Raw genomic sequence first — 14,035 nt, forward strand, 5'->3', positions numbered from 1 at the left:
AATCAGCAAGCGCTCAATCCCTGACACAGATACCATTATCATGTAGAGGCAAACCACTTGGAATGGGAGGGTGAGGGGGTGAAAACTAAGCAGGGATTAACCAAAAGGTAACTCAAATGTGTTGGAACACAGAGATGGTCACATATCCTTTGATCGCTGTGTGCTTGAAAGAGTCCGTGCAAATATTGTTTTTTTAAAAATTAGAAAAAACTGTATCCAAAGAACTTTGAACAATGAAAAGGTTCAGAGTACAAAATTAGGGGCAATAAACATAAGATAGTTACTAATAAATCCAATAAGGAATTCAAGAGAAACTTCTCCCAGAGAGTCGTTAGAACTTGCTTTCACAGGGAGTGGTTGAGGTGAATAGCAGGGATGCATTTAAGGGGAAGTTCGATAGGTAAATGATGGAGAAAGGAATAGAAGGACATTCTGACAGGGCAAGATAAGGTAAAGTAAGGTGACTCGTGTGGAGCATAAACACCAGCACAGACCAATTGAGCCAAATGTCCCGTTTCTGTGCAGTAAATTCCATCCAAATCTATGCAATTCTTACGTAAGCTGAACCAGCCCTTCATCCACAGACAGGAAGCATCAGCACAGGCCCTAGCAGGTCAATGGTTAATGCTCTTTACTAACGAAAAACAGTGTCAGCTGAGACCTAGTTCCAGGTCAACTGCCCACCCTCTTGGGATTAGGCCCGAAATAGCATGAATAGGCTATATATTTAAACAAAACGTCAGCCCAAAAAGTAGCTTCATCTGTTTTCAGGTGAGCAGCAAAAATGTAAGAGTGAGTGCATGATTAAAATTAAGCGCTACAGGATTCTAAAAGCACATTGACAAATGTTAATATTGAAAAGGTGTGGTGTCTGTAGATGTGATCATCAAAAGAATTCGAACGTGAATAAGGCTTTGTTTCTAAGCCCGACTGTGGCGATGATGAGCAAAACAGGAAACTGCTTATCTGATCAGCAAGGCAAATCTTTCAGTGAAAACGAGTCTACAAAGTACTAGAGTAGCAGTGTGATAGAAAATAGTCACCAGAGGTAACTAGGTGAGACCATATCAAAACAAACCCCGTTAGAGTACAGTGTAAAATTCAGCGTTCATGTGTCTCAACTGCATTTTATGTGGGATGTTTAAGACAGGAAAGGTCATTTAGTCCAATAAACCTTTCCCTTCATCAGAGATTAAATCCAGGAGCCACCATTTTGGTATGGTACTAAAATTAAAACAGAAAAGTAAAACTGCATTGTTTTCTCTTTGCCTTCCTAAGAAAACGCACTACACAATCTGTACTGGTGTCAACTATAGCTCAGTAGTAGCACTCTTGCCTCAGAAGGTTGTGGGTTCAGGTCCCATTGCAGAGACTGGAGCATAAAATCTAGCCAGTCACTTCCAGCACAGTGCTGAGGGAACAAAGATGAGACATTAAACTGAGGTGGACATAAAATGATCCCTCAAAGTATATCACTAAACCAGGTAATCTAATTGCTGTTTGTAGGAGCTTGCTGTGCACAACTTGCCTGTCGCATTGCCTATATTATGACTCTAATTACACTTCAAAAGTACTTAAATCGCACGTAAAGCGCTTTGGGACATTCTGATGTCACGAAAGGCACTATAGAAAGGTAAGCTCTTTGTTTCTTTCTTTTACTGCACCAGCTGATCTCAGGTGGCCACAATAAGCCTCATTGCCCCTTAGCCTGGGGTTGGGTTGCGGAGGGTGGAGCAAGTACAATATAACAGCCAAGTTTCCTGCTCACCAACAACTACTGGAAAGTCTAAATAACTCGCACTGGCTGATTCAGTCAAGGATTATATTTTCCAATGCACCACAATCCCAATAGTTACCTTGTCTATAAACAGCAAAGGAGGTTGGTGGAGAAAGAGCAGGGGGCATGAGGGGTGCAACCTTTATGCATTTATTTCCCCTCCCCCACGCGCCCCCCCCCCCCAAACCACCTTAAACAGTACCAATGTTGTATTAAATGGCTGATCAATTTTTGAAATTTGCCTCCAGCTGGCAAAATAGCATGTGCGTCATCAAAAGGATGATGCCTTTAATTCTTTTGCCAAATTGAATACGTACATACGAATTAGGAGCAGGAGTCGGCCACTTGGCCCTTTGAGGCTGCTCCACCATTCAATAAGTTCATGGCGGAACTGATTTTTCCACATCACCACCTACCCCCAATAACCTTTCACCCCCTTACTTATCAAGAATCTATCTAAATCTGCCTTAAGAATATTCAAAGACTCTGCTTCCACTGCCTTTTCAGAAAGAGTTCCAAAGACTCATGACCCTCAGAGAAAAAATTTCTCCTCATCTGTCTTAAATGGGTGACCCCTTATTTTTAAACAGTGACCCCTACTTCTAGATTCTCCCACAAGGAAAAACATCCTTTCCAAAATCCACCCTCTCAAGACCCCTCAGGATCTTATATGCTTCAATCAAGTCGCCTCTTAGTCTTTTAAATTCCAGCGGATACAAGCCGAGCCTGTCCAATCTTTCCTCATAAGATCACCCGCCCATTCGAGGTATCAGTCTAGTAAACCTTCTTTGAATTGCTTCCAACACATTGACATCCTTCCTTAAATAAGGTGACCAGTACTGTACACAGTACTCCAGATGTGGTCTCACTAATGCCCTGTAAAGCTGAAGAATAACCTCCCAACTTTTGTATTCAATTTCCCTCGCGATAAATGATAACATTCTATTAGCTTTCCTATTTACCTGCTGTACCTGCATACTAACCTTTTGCGATTCATGCACTAGGACACCCAGATCCCTCTGTATCTCAGAGCTCTACAATCTCTCACCATTTAGATAATATGCTTCTTTGTTATTCTTCCTGCCAGAATGGACAACTTCACTTTTTCCCACATTATGCACCAACTGCCAGAATTTTGCCCACTCACATCACCTATCTATAACCTTTTGTAGCCTCATGTCCTCTTCACAACCTACTTTCCCACCTATCTTTGTTTCATCAGCAAATTTAGCAACCATACCTTCAGGCCCTTCATCTAAGTCATTTATGTAAATTGTAAAAAGTTGAGGCCCCAGTACTGATCCCTGTGGCATACCATTCGTTACATCTTGCCAACCAGAAAAGGACCCATTCATGCCTACTCTGTTTCCTGTTAGCTAGCCAATCTTCGATCCATGCCAAATATGTTATCCCCTACACCATGAGCTTTTATTTTCTGCAATAACCTTTGATGTGGCACTTTATCAAATGCCTTCTGGAAATCTAAGTACAATACATCTACCGGTTCCCCTTCATCCATGGCACATGTAACTAACTCAAAGATCTCCAATAAATTGGTTATCAGGATTTCCCTTCAACAAAACCATGTTGACTCTGCCTGATTACCTTAAATTTTTCGAAGTGTCCTGCTACAATGTCTTTAATATGAGCTTCGAACATTTTCCCCCAAGACATATGTTAAGCTAACTGGCCTGTAGTTTCCTGCTTTCTGTCATCCTCCCTTTTTGAATAAAGGAATTACATTTATTTAACACATTTATTTAAATGTGCTAATTCAGTTAAAACACAACCTGTCTTGAATATTTAGTCCCATGGATTAAAGGGTAGGTGGTGCTAATAGTGGTTGCCTTCAACCCTTGGTTTCATTGTCTAATTTTTAATCTCTACCTATTTAATTTCTTATCCATCAAAAGAACAGGTCCTTTAGAATACAAACCCCACCACCTCAAAAAAAACACAATATTCCCTTTTCTAATATAGCAGAAAATGCTGGAAATACTCAGCAGGTCTGGCAGCATCTGTGGATAGAAAAACAGAGTTTCATATTGAGTATTTCCACCATTTTCTGTTTTCATTTCAGATTTCTGGCATCTGCAATGTTTTGCTTTCATAATATTCCCTTGATGGCCATCCTACTCATGTGCTCAGCTTTCAGCCTTTTGTAGAACCAAGAAATGATTCATATGAACATCCGAATTAGGAGCAAGAGTAGGCCACTCGGCCCCTCGAGCCTGCTGTGCCATTCGACAAGATATGGCTGATCTGATTGTAACCTCAACTCCACATTCCTGTCTATCTCCAATAACCTTCCACCCTCGCTTATCAAGAACCTATCGGCCTCTGCCTTAAAAATATTCAAAGACTCTGTTTCCACTGCCTTTTGAGGAAGAGTGTTCCAAAGACTCTCAACCCTCAGAGAAAAGATTTCTCCTCATCTCGGTCTAAATAGGTGACCCCTTATTTTTAAGCAGTGGCCCCAAGTTCTAGATTCTTCCACAAGAGGAAACATCCTTTCCGCAACCACCCTGTCAAGACCCCTCAGGATCTTATATGTTTCAATCAAGTCACCTCTTACTCTTCTAAACTCCAGTGGATACAAGCCTAGCCTGTCCAACCTTTCCTCATAAGACAACCTTGCCCTTTCCAGGTATTAGTCTAGTCAACGTTCTCTGAACTGCCTCCAACGCATTCACATCCTTCCTTAAATAAGGAGACCAGTACTGTACACAGTGCTCCAGATGTGGTGTCACCAATGCCCTGTATAACTGACACAACCTTCCTACTTTTGTATTCAATTCCCCTTGCAATAAACGATAACATTCTATTAGCTTTCCAAATTACGTGCTGTACCTGCATACTAATCTTTTACAAATCATGCACTAGGACACCCAGATCCCTCTGCATCTCCGAGCTCTGCAGTCTCACCGTTTAGATAAAATGCTTCTTTTATATTCTTCCTGCCAAAAGGGACAATGTCACACTTTCCCACATTATACTCCATTTGCCAGATCTCTGCCCACTTAACTTATCTATATCCCTTTGTAGCCTCCTTACGTCCTCTTCACAACTTACTTTCCTACCCATCTTTGTGACATCAGCAAATTTAGTTACCATACCTTCAGTCTCTTCATCCAAGTCATTTATATAAATTGTAAAAAGCTGAGGCTCCAGCACGGATCCCTGTGGCACACTACTCGTTATATCTCGACAACCAGAAAATGACACATTTATGCCTACTGTTTCCCGTTAGCTATCCAATCTTCTATCCATACCAATATGTTGCCCCCTACCCCATGAGCTTTTATTTTCCACAATAAATGCAGGAGGAGATCATTTGGCCAACTGTGCTGGTGCCAGTTCTTTGAAAGACCTATCCAATTAGTCCCACTCCCCTACTCTTCCACCCCCCCCGCCCCCCAGCCTTGCAATTTTCCCCTTCAAGTATTTATCCAATTGCCTTTTGATAGTTACTATTTAATCTGCTTCCACTGCCTTTTCAGGTAGTGCATTCCAGATCATCACTTGCTATGTCAAAATGTTTCTCATTTCACCACTGGTTCATTTGCTGATTATCTGAAATCTGTTCTCTGGCAACTTATGGCAATGGATAAAAATTCTCATTTACATGATTTTGAGTACCTCTACCAAATCTTCCTTACATTTCTCTGCTTCTTTCTTGACTTTTCAACTGCGCTATGGTTATTGATTCTTTAAAAGTTTTTGCCTTGTTCCTCCCAAGCTCCAAATACACATTCCAACACATTGTTCTCTTCACTGTGTTGAAATCAAGCTTTATCATGCAGTCTCTTCCTCAAAGTCCTGGATTTTCCTCGTCTCCCTCAGCCTTCCCTTTCTCTCGACACCTTCAAGTTTCTAATGCCGAAGCTCAGCATTGCCTGTTAACTACACCTGGAGAAAACTTGTAACCTTGCCTACTCGCTTCAGCCTTGGTGGTGGCTCATGTTATGAGTCGTACTCCTTCACATAGGCCTGTTCTGGAGAAGAAGGAAAAAGCTAGAGGCTCTGGAGAAAACACGAAAAAGATTTACAGGAACGATACCAGAATCAAGAGGTTATATCTATCAAGAAAAATCGAACAGACTGGAGTTTTTTTCCTCTAGACCAAAAATGGGGCCATAACTATAAGATAGTCACGAATAAATCCATAAAGAATTCAGGAGAAACTTCTTTACTCCGAGTCGTTAGAACGTGGAACTTGCTACCACATGGAGTAGTTGAAGTGAATAGCATTGATGTATTTTAGGGGAAGCTGAATAAACACACGGAGAAAGGAATGGAAGGATATAATGATAGGGTTCGATGATGCAAGACTTGGGATGGAGCATGAACGCCAGCATGATCTGTTGGGCCGAATGGCCTGATCCTGTGCTGTGTATTCCTTGTAGTTCTATGCAATCGTATCTGTGGCTTCTTCTCCAAAATGCCAGTGTGACTTGACCAAATAAGGCAGCAGACAATCAAGAGACCCTTAGCTGAAAGAAGTTCCACTTCTAAATGCAATTGGTTGTTTTTCTCAATGTTTGGCAGTCTACATATAATCTAAAATAGGCTGACAGGTTTATGACTAACAGATCCAATTAATTTTATTTAAACACTTAGATGAAAATAAAAGAAAGTTTTCCAATAGATTTTTTCACTGGTAGTGGGCATGCCAGTTTGGAATCCATTCGTGTGAAGAAAGCCAAACTTGGGAATTGGCAAGGGTTTTGAGTTAAATACAAATGAGACAAAGGAGCAAAGGGGAGCAGACATCATTTGAACACTGTTTACCCACAGCACCAAGGGCCCTGCGGAAAATTAATTTAATCAGTTCCAAGCCATTCCAGAATTCAGAACAAATGGGCCACATCACAAAATAGCTCCCAATTTAGTGCTAAACTGGCAATCTCACCCGGAGAGACTTTAGGGTGTGGGACATATTGAGGGACATAATTGTGGGACGTATCCTTCACATTGGTGGAACGGTCGAGAACCAGAGGACAGAGATTTCAAGTGATTGGCAAAAGAACCAGAGGCAACTTGAAGAAAATTTCTTTTTATGCAGCGAGTGGTTACAATTGGGAATGCACTGCCCGAGAGCGTGGTGGAGTCAGATTCAATAGTGGCTTTCAAAAGGGAATTGGTTAAGCAGCTGAAGGGAAAACATCTGCAGGGCTATGGGGAAAGGGCAGGGGAGTGGGACTAACTAAATTGCTCTTGCAAAGAGTCAGATGGTCCTGATGAGTTAAATGGCCTTTTTCTTATGACCAATCTATGATGCTCTGATTTTATATCTCGTTGGTACAGCAAGGAGTACTTACTAAGGTTAGGATTGCTACAGTAGAGAGAGCTTTACACTGCAGGAAAACTAAAACTGTGCTGGGAATGCTAGTATTAGGAAGCTGAAATGGAAGTGCTGTGCATCCCAACACTTGAATACTTCCACTTTGATAAGCACAATGCACTCAAGTTGATACACATCAATTAGCTGCATCCTCAGTGCCACCTCCCTCATGGCACTTCATTCAACCATCTTTTTTAAAACTCGTTTCATGAAATGTGGGTGTCGCTGGCAAGGCCAGCATTTTTTGCCCATCCCTAATTGCTGTTATGGAGGGAGTTCCAGGATTTTGACCCAGCAACAGTGAAGGGACAATGATATATTTCCAAGTCAGATGATGTGTGGCTTGGAGGGGAACTTGCAGATGGTGGTGTTCCCATGAGTCTGCTGCCCCTGTCCTTTGAGATGGTAGAGGTTGTGGGTTTGGAAGGTACTCTTGAAGAAGGGGTGGTGAGTTGCTGCACTGCATCTTGTATATGGTACACACTGCTGCCACTGTGCACTAATGCTGGAGAGAGTGAATGTTTAAGGTGGTGGATGGGGTGCCAATCAAGAGGGTTGCTTTGGCCTGGGTGGCACAAGCTTCCTGACTGTTGTTGGAACTACACCCATCCAGGCAAGTGGAGAGTATTCCATCACACTCCTGACGTGCCTTGTAGATGTTGGACAGGCTTTGGGGAGTCAAGAGATGGGTTACATGCTGCAGAATTTGCAGTCTCTGAACTGCTCTTATAGCTACAGTATTTATGTGGCTGCTCCAGTTCAGTTTCTGTTCATTGGTAACCTCCAGGATGGTGAAAGTGCGGGATTCAGTGATGGTAATGCCATTAAATGTCATGGGGAGATGGTTAGATTCTCTCTTGTTGGAGATTGTCATTGCCCAGCACTCACATGGTGCGAATGTTACTCTGCATTAAAAGTACACTGTATTAATGCCACCCATTGGTATGGTGGCAGGATTATCTGTTCCCTGTGCCAAACTCCATGACTGTGGGCACAACTGCAGAACAGTTCATGGATATGGCACTTCCAGTGTTCTATTGGGTTGAATGCCAGTTTTGGAGCTCATCTTTCAGAAGGTAAGGCTTATGTATAATACAGATTAACAGAATACTAAGATTTAATACAAATAAAAACGATTTTGTGGTTTTAGTCACCAGGAATAAAAAAAAAAAAACAGTAAAACATTATGGAATCTCATGTCTCGCTGTCATGCTAGGCCCCCCACCTGCCAGGAATGAGGCACATTAATTTTGTCGTGAACATTGATTTTAAACTGTCACTGGAATGAGGGGGAGGTCTTGTTAAACAGATCAGCCATGGCTGGAAAAGATATTTGCATATTAATCGATCGGGTTTGGAAGGACAGAGCAGCCATTCCCCGACATCCAACCCACAATGAACTTTTGATCACCAGACGTTGAAGGTGGGGGAGCTCGCAGTCCAGGTTGACTGCCAAGATGACCGAATGCACAAACAGACATGGTCAAACCAGCTAGTCAACTTGAGTTTTTTGAATTTGTACAATCAGTTTGGGCAGAAAGCTGTTGGCTCCTGGACTAAGATCTCTCTCCTGTCTGCTCCCATCTCTTTCTCACAAGCCTCTAAATCCACTAAAGACACATGAACCCCAAGAGAGAGATGTCTCCTACAGCGAACAAGGTTTAAGAAGAATACTGGGCCCCAACGAAAAGCAAGATCTACCTACAGTCAAGGACTCTACAGTGAGCTCAAAGAACCATGATAAAAACTCTTCAGATATTGCCTCAAACTTTTTACTTTATTTTTCTTTTCCTCTTTTCTGTCTCTATTTGCATGTGTTTCACGTATGCATGCTAGCATGGGTGCATCGTGTATCCGTAGGCGTCAACCAAATTAGAGTTTAAGTTCATGCTTAATAAATTTCAATAAAAGCAAAATACTGCAGATGCTGGAAATCTGAAATATAAACAAGAAATGCTGGAACCACTCAGCAGGTCTGGCAGCACCTGTGGAGAGAGAAGCAGAGTTAACGTTTCGGGTCACTGACCCTTCTTCGGAACTCAATTAATAAATTTCAACTTTTCTTCTTTAAACCTAAGAAAGCCTGTTTGTGCTAGTTTCTTTGGCCTTATAATTGGAAAGCGGTGAACAAGGATTCACCAAGGGGGAGCTAAAAACACTGTGTTTAATATTAAATCCTGTTACAGTAAGACCAGGTGAAGGCTGAGGGATCCCTAGACACCTTTCTCACCTGGTCGTAACACTCACACAAAGCCTTTTGACTTTCTGAAAAGTCAGGGAGATGACAAATTGGAACATGGATGTTCCACTGTATTGATGTTGGTGTATTTCAAACGGAGGACAGAACAGATGATTGAAGTGCAGAGTAAGATTGTTCATCGCTTAACTGTCTCAGTTTAACAAGGTACTTTAGAGTCTCTAACTATAGTTACATTACCCAGCAGGGTTCAATGGCCCCCTTTAGAGTAGAGAAGAGTCACTGATGGCAGGATCAAAGTCATTGGCCTCTCTCCCTTTTTCAGATGGCATTGCTGCCTTCAGAGCAGAAAAGAAAAAGATTTGCATTTCTATAACACCTTTCACGTCCTCCGCACATCACAGTGATGTCTGAAAATGCTTTTCAGTCAATGAAGTACTTTTTTGTAGTATAGTCATTGTTGTAATGTAGGAAATGCAGCAGCCAATCCACACACAGCAAGCTCCCACAAACAGCAAAGTGATAATGACCAAGATAATGTATTTTAATGATGGGCGAGGAATAAATAGCGGCCAGAATGCTGGGGAGAACTCTCCTGCACCTCTTCAAAATGGCACCGAGATTTAACATTTTTTTTTTTTACAGTCACCGAGAGGGCAGGCACGGTCTCATTTTAACATCTCCCCAAAAGATGGAAAGTCCAACAGTGTAGCACTCCCTCAATACTGCACTGGAGTGGCAGGCAAGATTATGTGCTGAAGTCTCTGGACTGGGTCTCAAACCCACAACCTTCCCCCTCAGAGGCAATACTGTCACCAAATGAGCCACAACTGACACACTCAGACAGAGTATCACTTGGCGAGATGGTTTTCCCGAGCTCCTTTAGAAATGGCCATGTTGCTGTCAACAACAAAAAATTTCCTCGCCAAAGGCAGCACCCGGACAAGCCAACAATGCAATTTTCCACTTACAGGTTTACAGAACAACTCTCCAGCTATGATGGAAAGTTTTGCAGGAAACAGCATTTTAATTCTGTCTTTCAAGTTCACAACACACATCATTAGGCACACACAGTTGTCTCTGCTAACAGTGGCAAGATTGGCATCACACAAACTATTACAGATCTGATTCCATTGGAAGTCATTTTATGCCATAATATTAGTTATAATTTAGGGATTTTATAGAACAATCTTCTCTCTCATTAGTCGAACGGAAATCCCTTACATTCCAGATTTACCCTTATCAGAGGTACATGCAGGAGGATTAAAATTGACACGATGTTTAGTAGTTTGCTCAACGCATGTGTGACTACAAACTTCTCTTCAAAATAGCGGGTATTAAAACATGCCAATAAAAGCAAAATACTGCAGATGCTGGAAATCTGAAATAGAAACAAGAAATGCTGGAAATACTCAGCAGATCTGGCAGCATCTGTGGAGAGAGAAGCAGAGTTAACGTTTCAGGTCAGTGACCCTTCATCAGAACTGGCAAATGTTAGAAATGTCATAGGTTTTAAGCAAATAAAGCGGGGGTGAGGCCCTGCCCACTTTATTTTCTTAAAACCCATTACATTTCTAACATTTGCCAGTTCTGATGAAGGGTCACTGACCTGAAACATTAACTCTGCTTCTCTCTCCACAGATGCTGCCAGACCTGCTGAGTATTTCCAGCATTTCTCATTTTTATTTTATATTAAAATATGCCAGTTTACTTAAGGAAAGAACATTTAACTAGTGATACAAAGCGCAACAGAATTGCCAAATTAAGTACAATATATAAGAACACATTGTACAAGAAAGTCCATTATGGGCCAATTACCCTTTGAAGTGAATGTATAGACTCAATTAATTTTTAAAATGCTCAGTCTTTGGCTTGCAAATTCAACCAGCTTTCATTTTCTGTTTCACAACCAGGATTTGTATTGGAGCGGAATAAAACTCTAGCACTGTTTCAGGTTCCTGCTTTCAATCTCTTGGGATCAAACCTAACACTGTGGTTACTTCCTTTCAAGTCTAGTTTTCAGATATAAAGTATTATGGATTAGATCTATTTATTGACAGCAGAATGAAGAAGGACACGGAATAATGATACTGGTAAAACCTAGAAGTTAATAATATTCAATGTGGCTACTTAATCGAATGATTCTATTTGTTTCCCATTAAAGGTAACTGCTATTAATTCAAATAAGAAAAGGGAGTCCTTTGACTGATAAAAGGAGGCCAACTGATCTTTTAAGTAAATAAAACAATTAATGCATGTTTTATGACAGTGACATTATTAAAACACTTCTCTACATACTCGAGCATGGAGGGGGCTGGCCCTGGCAAATATTTATCCCTCAATCAACTTCACAAAAACAGATTATCTGGTCATGATCATATTTCTGTTTCTGGGAGCTTGCTGTGCGCATATCATCTCCCCCGTTTCCCACAACAGTGACAAACTTCAAAGGTACTTCATTGGCTGTAACACACTTTGGGACATTCTGAGGTTGTGAAAAGCACTATGGAAATGTATGTCTGTCTTTCTTTTTAAGTTGGACAAAGTGTACTCCTCAATTTTGAGGGTGAAAATTCTGGTGCTGTGGAAACATCTTCTCCAAAAGTGTCTGGTCCAATTCCTTAGATTGTCAGTACTCACAGCAGCCAGCCAACGGGAGAGATAAGTCAAAGATTTTTCATTTTTAATTGCATCCCATTTCACATCAAAAGTAGCAGTTTGAGTTATCAGTAGCCCTGAAATGAGTAATGAGTTATCCAGGAGATATTATGGATTCAGTAGTCAAATGATAAAATTGTATTTACTTTTGTTTGTAAAGCAAATATTGGCCAATTTCAAACTTTTTGGAATAAACCTCAATCACATTTTAGTCTTTTCAATCATCTGGTTTTCCAATGACAAAATGGAAAGCAACATATAAAACATTAATTATCACCATTCTATAAATACTAACAAATCCCAGTAATAATTCTTTTAAAAAGCTTGTCAGCCAAGGTAATCGTCATTGCCTGGTTGTTGATCCTTCTCCCAACTCTACCTTCTAACCCTTCTCACTCCATAACTTTCTTGTTTCTATTGTATTGATTCACTGCTTCTGTGGGTATAAGTTAATCACCTGTGAAATTCTCCACATAGAAACATAATGGGTTGCCCTGCATATATCGATCAGGAAAGCTGACTTGTACTGATTAGTCCCAGTGAGCTGACCACAATTCTCATGCTCACTTTTAAATCCCTCCATTGCCTCCTTCAATCCTATCTCAGCGACCTCCTTCAACCTTGCATCCCCTGAAGGCATCTTCAGGCCCAGCCTGCACAAGAAGCCAAGTTTGCAGTCCAATAATGTTTTAGAAATAGTTTGTGTGTCACTTCAAAATAGTCTGGAGAAAATGTCATTAAATGGAAAGTTTTAAGCACGCTCCCCTCTGATCCGTCGTGCCAGCTGGATGTCTTTGGGCATAATGGTCACTCTTTTGGCATGGATAGCACACAGGTTGGTGTCCTCAAACAGACCAACCAAATAGGCCTCACTGGCTTCCTGCAAAGCTCCAATTGCAGCGCTCTGAAACCTCAGGTCAGTTTTGAAGTCCTGGGCAATTTCCATCACCAGAGGCTGGAAGGGTAGCTTCTTTTGGGCCTCCTTATCTCGAGAGACAATGGATACGCGCCTGGAGGTGGTCAGTGGTTTGTGAAGCAGCGCCTGGAGTGACTATAAAGGCCAATTCTGGAGTGACAGGCTCTTCCACAGGTGCTGCAGAGAAATTTGTTTGTTGGGGCTGTTGCACAGTTGGCTCTCCCCTTGCGCCTCTGTCTTTTTTCCTGCCAACTACTAAGTCTCTTCGACTCGCCACAATTTAGCCCTGTCTTTATGGCTGCCCGCCAGCTCTGGCGAATGCTGGCAACTGACTCCCACGACTTGTGATCAATGTCACACGATTTCATGTCGCGTTTGCAGACGTCTTTATAACGGAGACATGGACGGCCGGTGGGTCTGATACCAGTGGCGAGCTCGCTGTACAATGTGTCTTTGGGGATCCTGCCATCTTCCATGCGGCTCACATGGCCAAGCCATCTCAAGCGCCGCTGACTCAGTAGTGTGTATAAGCTGGGGATGTTGGCCGCTTCAAGGACTTCTGTGTTGGAGATATAGTCCTGCCACCTGATGCCAAGTATTCTCCGAAGGCAGCGAAGATGGAATGAATTGAGACGTCGCTCTTGGCTGGCATACGTTGTCCAGGCCTCGCTGCCGTAGAGCAAGGTACTGAGGACACAGGCCTGATACACTCGGACTTTTGTGTTCCGTGTCAGTGCGCCATTTTCCCACACCCTCTTGGCCAGTCTGAACATAGCAGTGGAAGCCTTACCCATGCGCTTGTTGATTTCTGCATCTAGAGACAGGTTACTGGTGATAGTTGAGCCTAGGTAGGTGAACTCTTGAACCACTTCCAGAGCGTGGTCGCCAATAGCTTACGGATAAGCAAATCGGTAGACTTCTGGTATCGGCGGATTTCTCGGAGAGCAACTGTACCCGGCCTGTAGCGATGAGGTTGCTTCACTCCGCCCGTAGATGGGGCGCTTTTCCGGGCCGCCTTGGTGGCCAGCTGTTTCCTGGGCGCTTCTCCTTTCCTTTATTCATTCTTGTAATGTGAACAACGCTGGCAAGGCCAGTGTTTATTGCCCATCCCGAATTGCCCTCGAGATGGTGGTGGTGAGCCAC

At 42.2% G+C, this 14,035-nt stretch overlaps 1 protein-coding gene across 8 annotated transcripts in view; it reads right to left on the minus strand.

The window, feature by feature from the left end:
* Positions 1-14,035, minus strand: part of zbtb16a (zinc finger and BTB domain containing 16a) — a 291,732-nt gene that overhangs the window by 92,499 nt on the left and 185,198 nt on the right. The gene's annotated exons all lie outside the window — the stretch shown is intronic.

This window comes from Heterodontus francisci, chromosome 22, assembly GCF_036365525.1.
Source record: "Heterodontus francisci isolate sHetFra1 chromosome 22, sHetFra1.hap1, whole genome shotgun sequence".
Lineage (NCBI taxonomy): Eukaryota > Metazoa > Chordata > Chondrichthyes > Heterodontiformes > Heterodontidae > Heterodontus > Heterodontus francisci.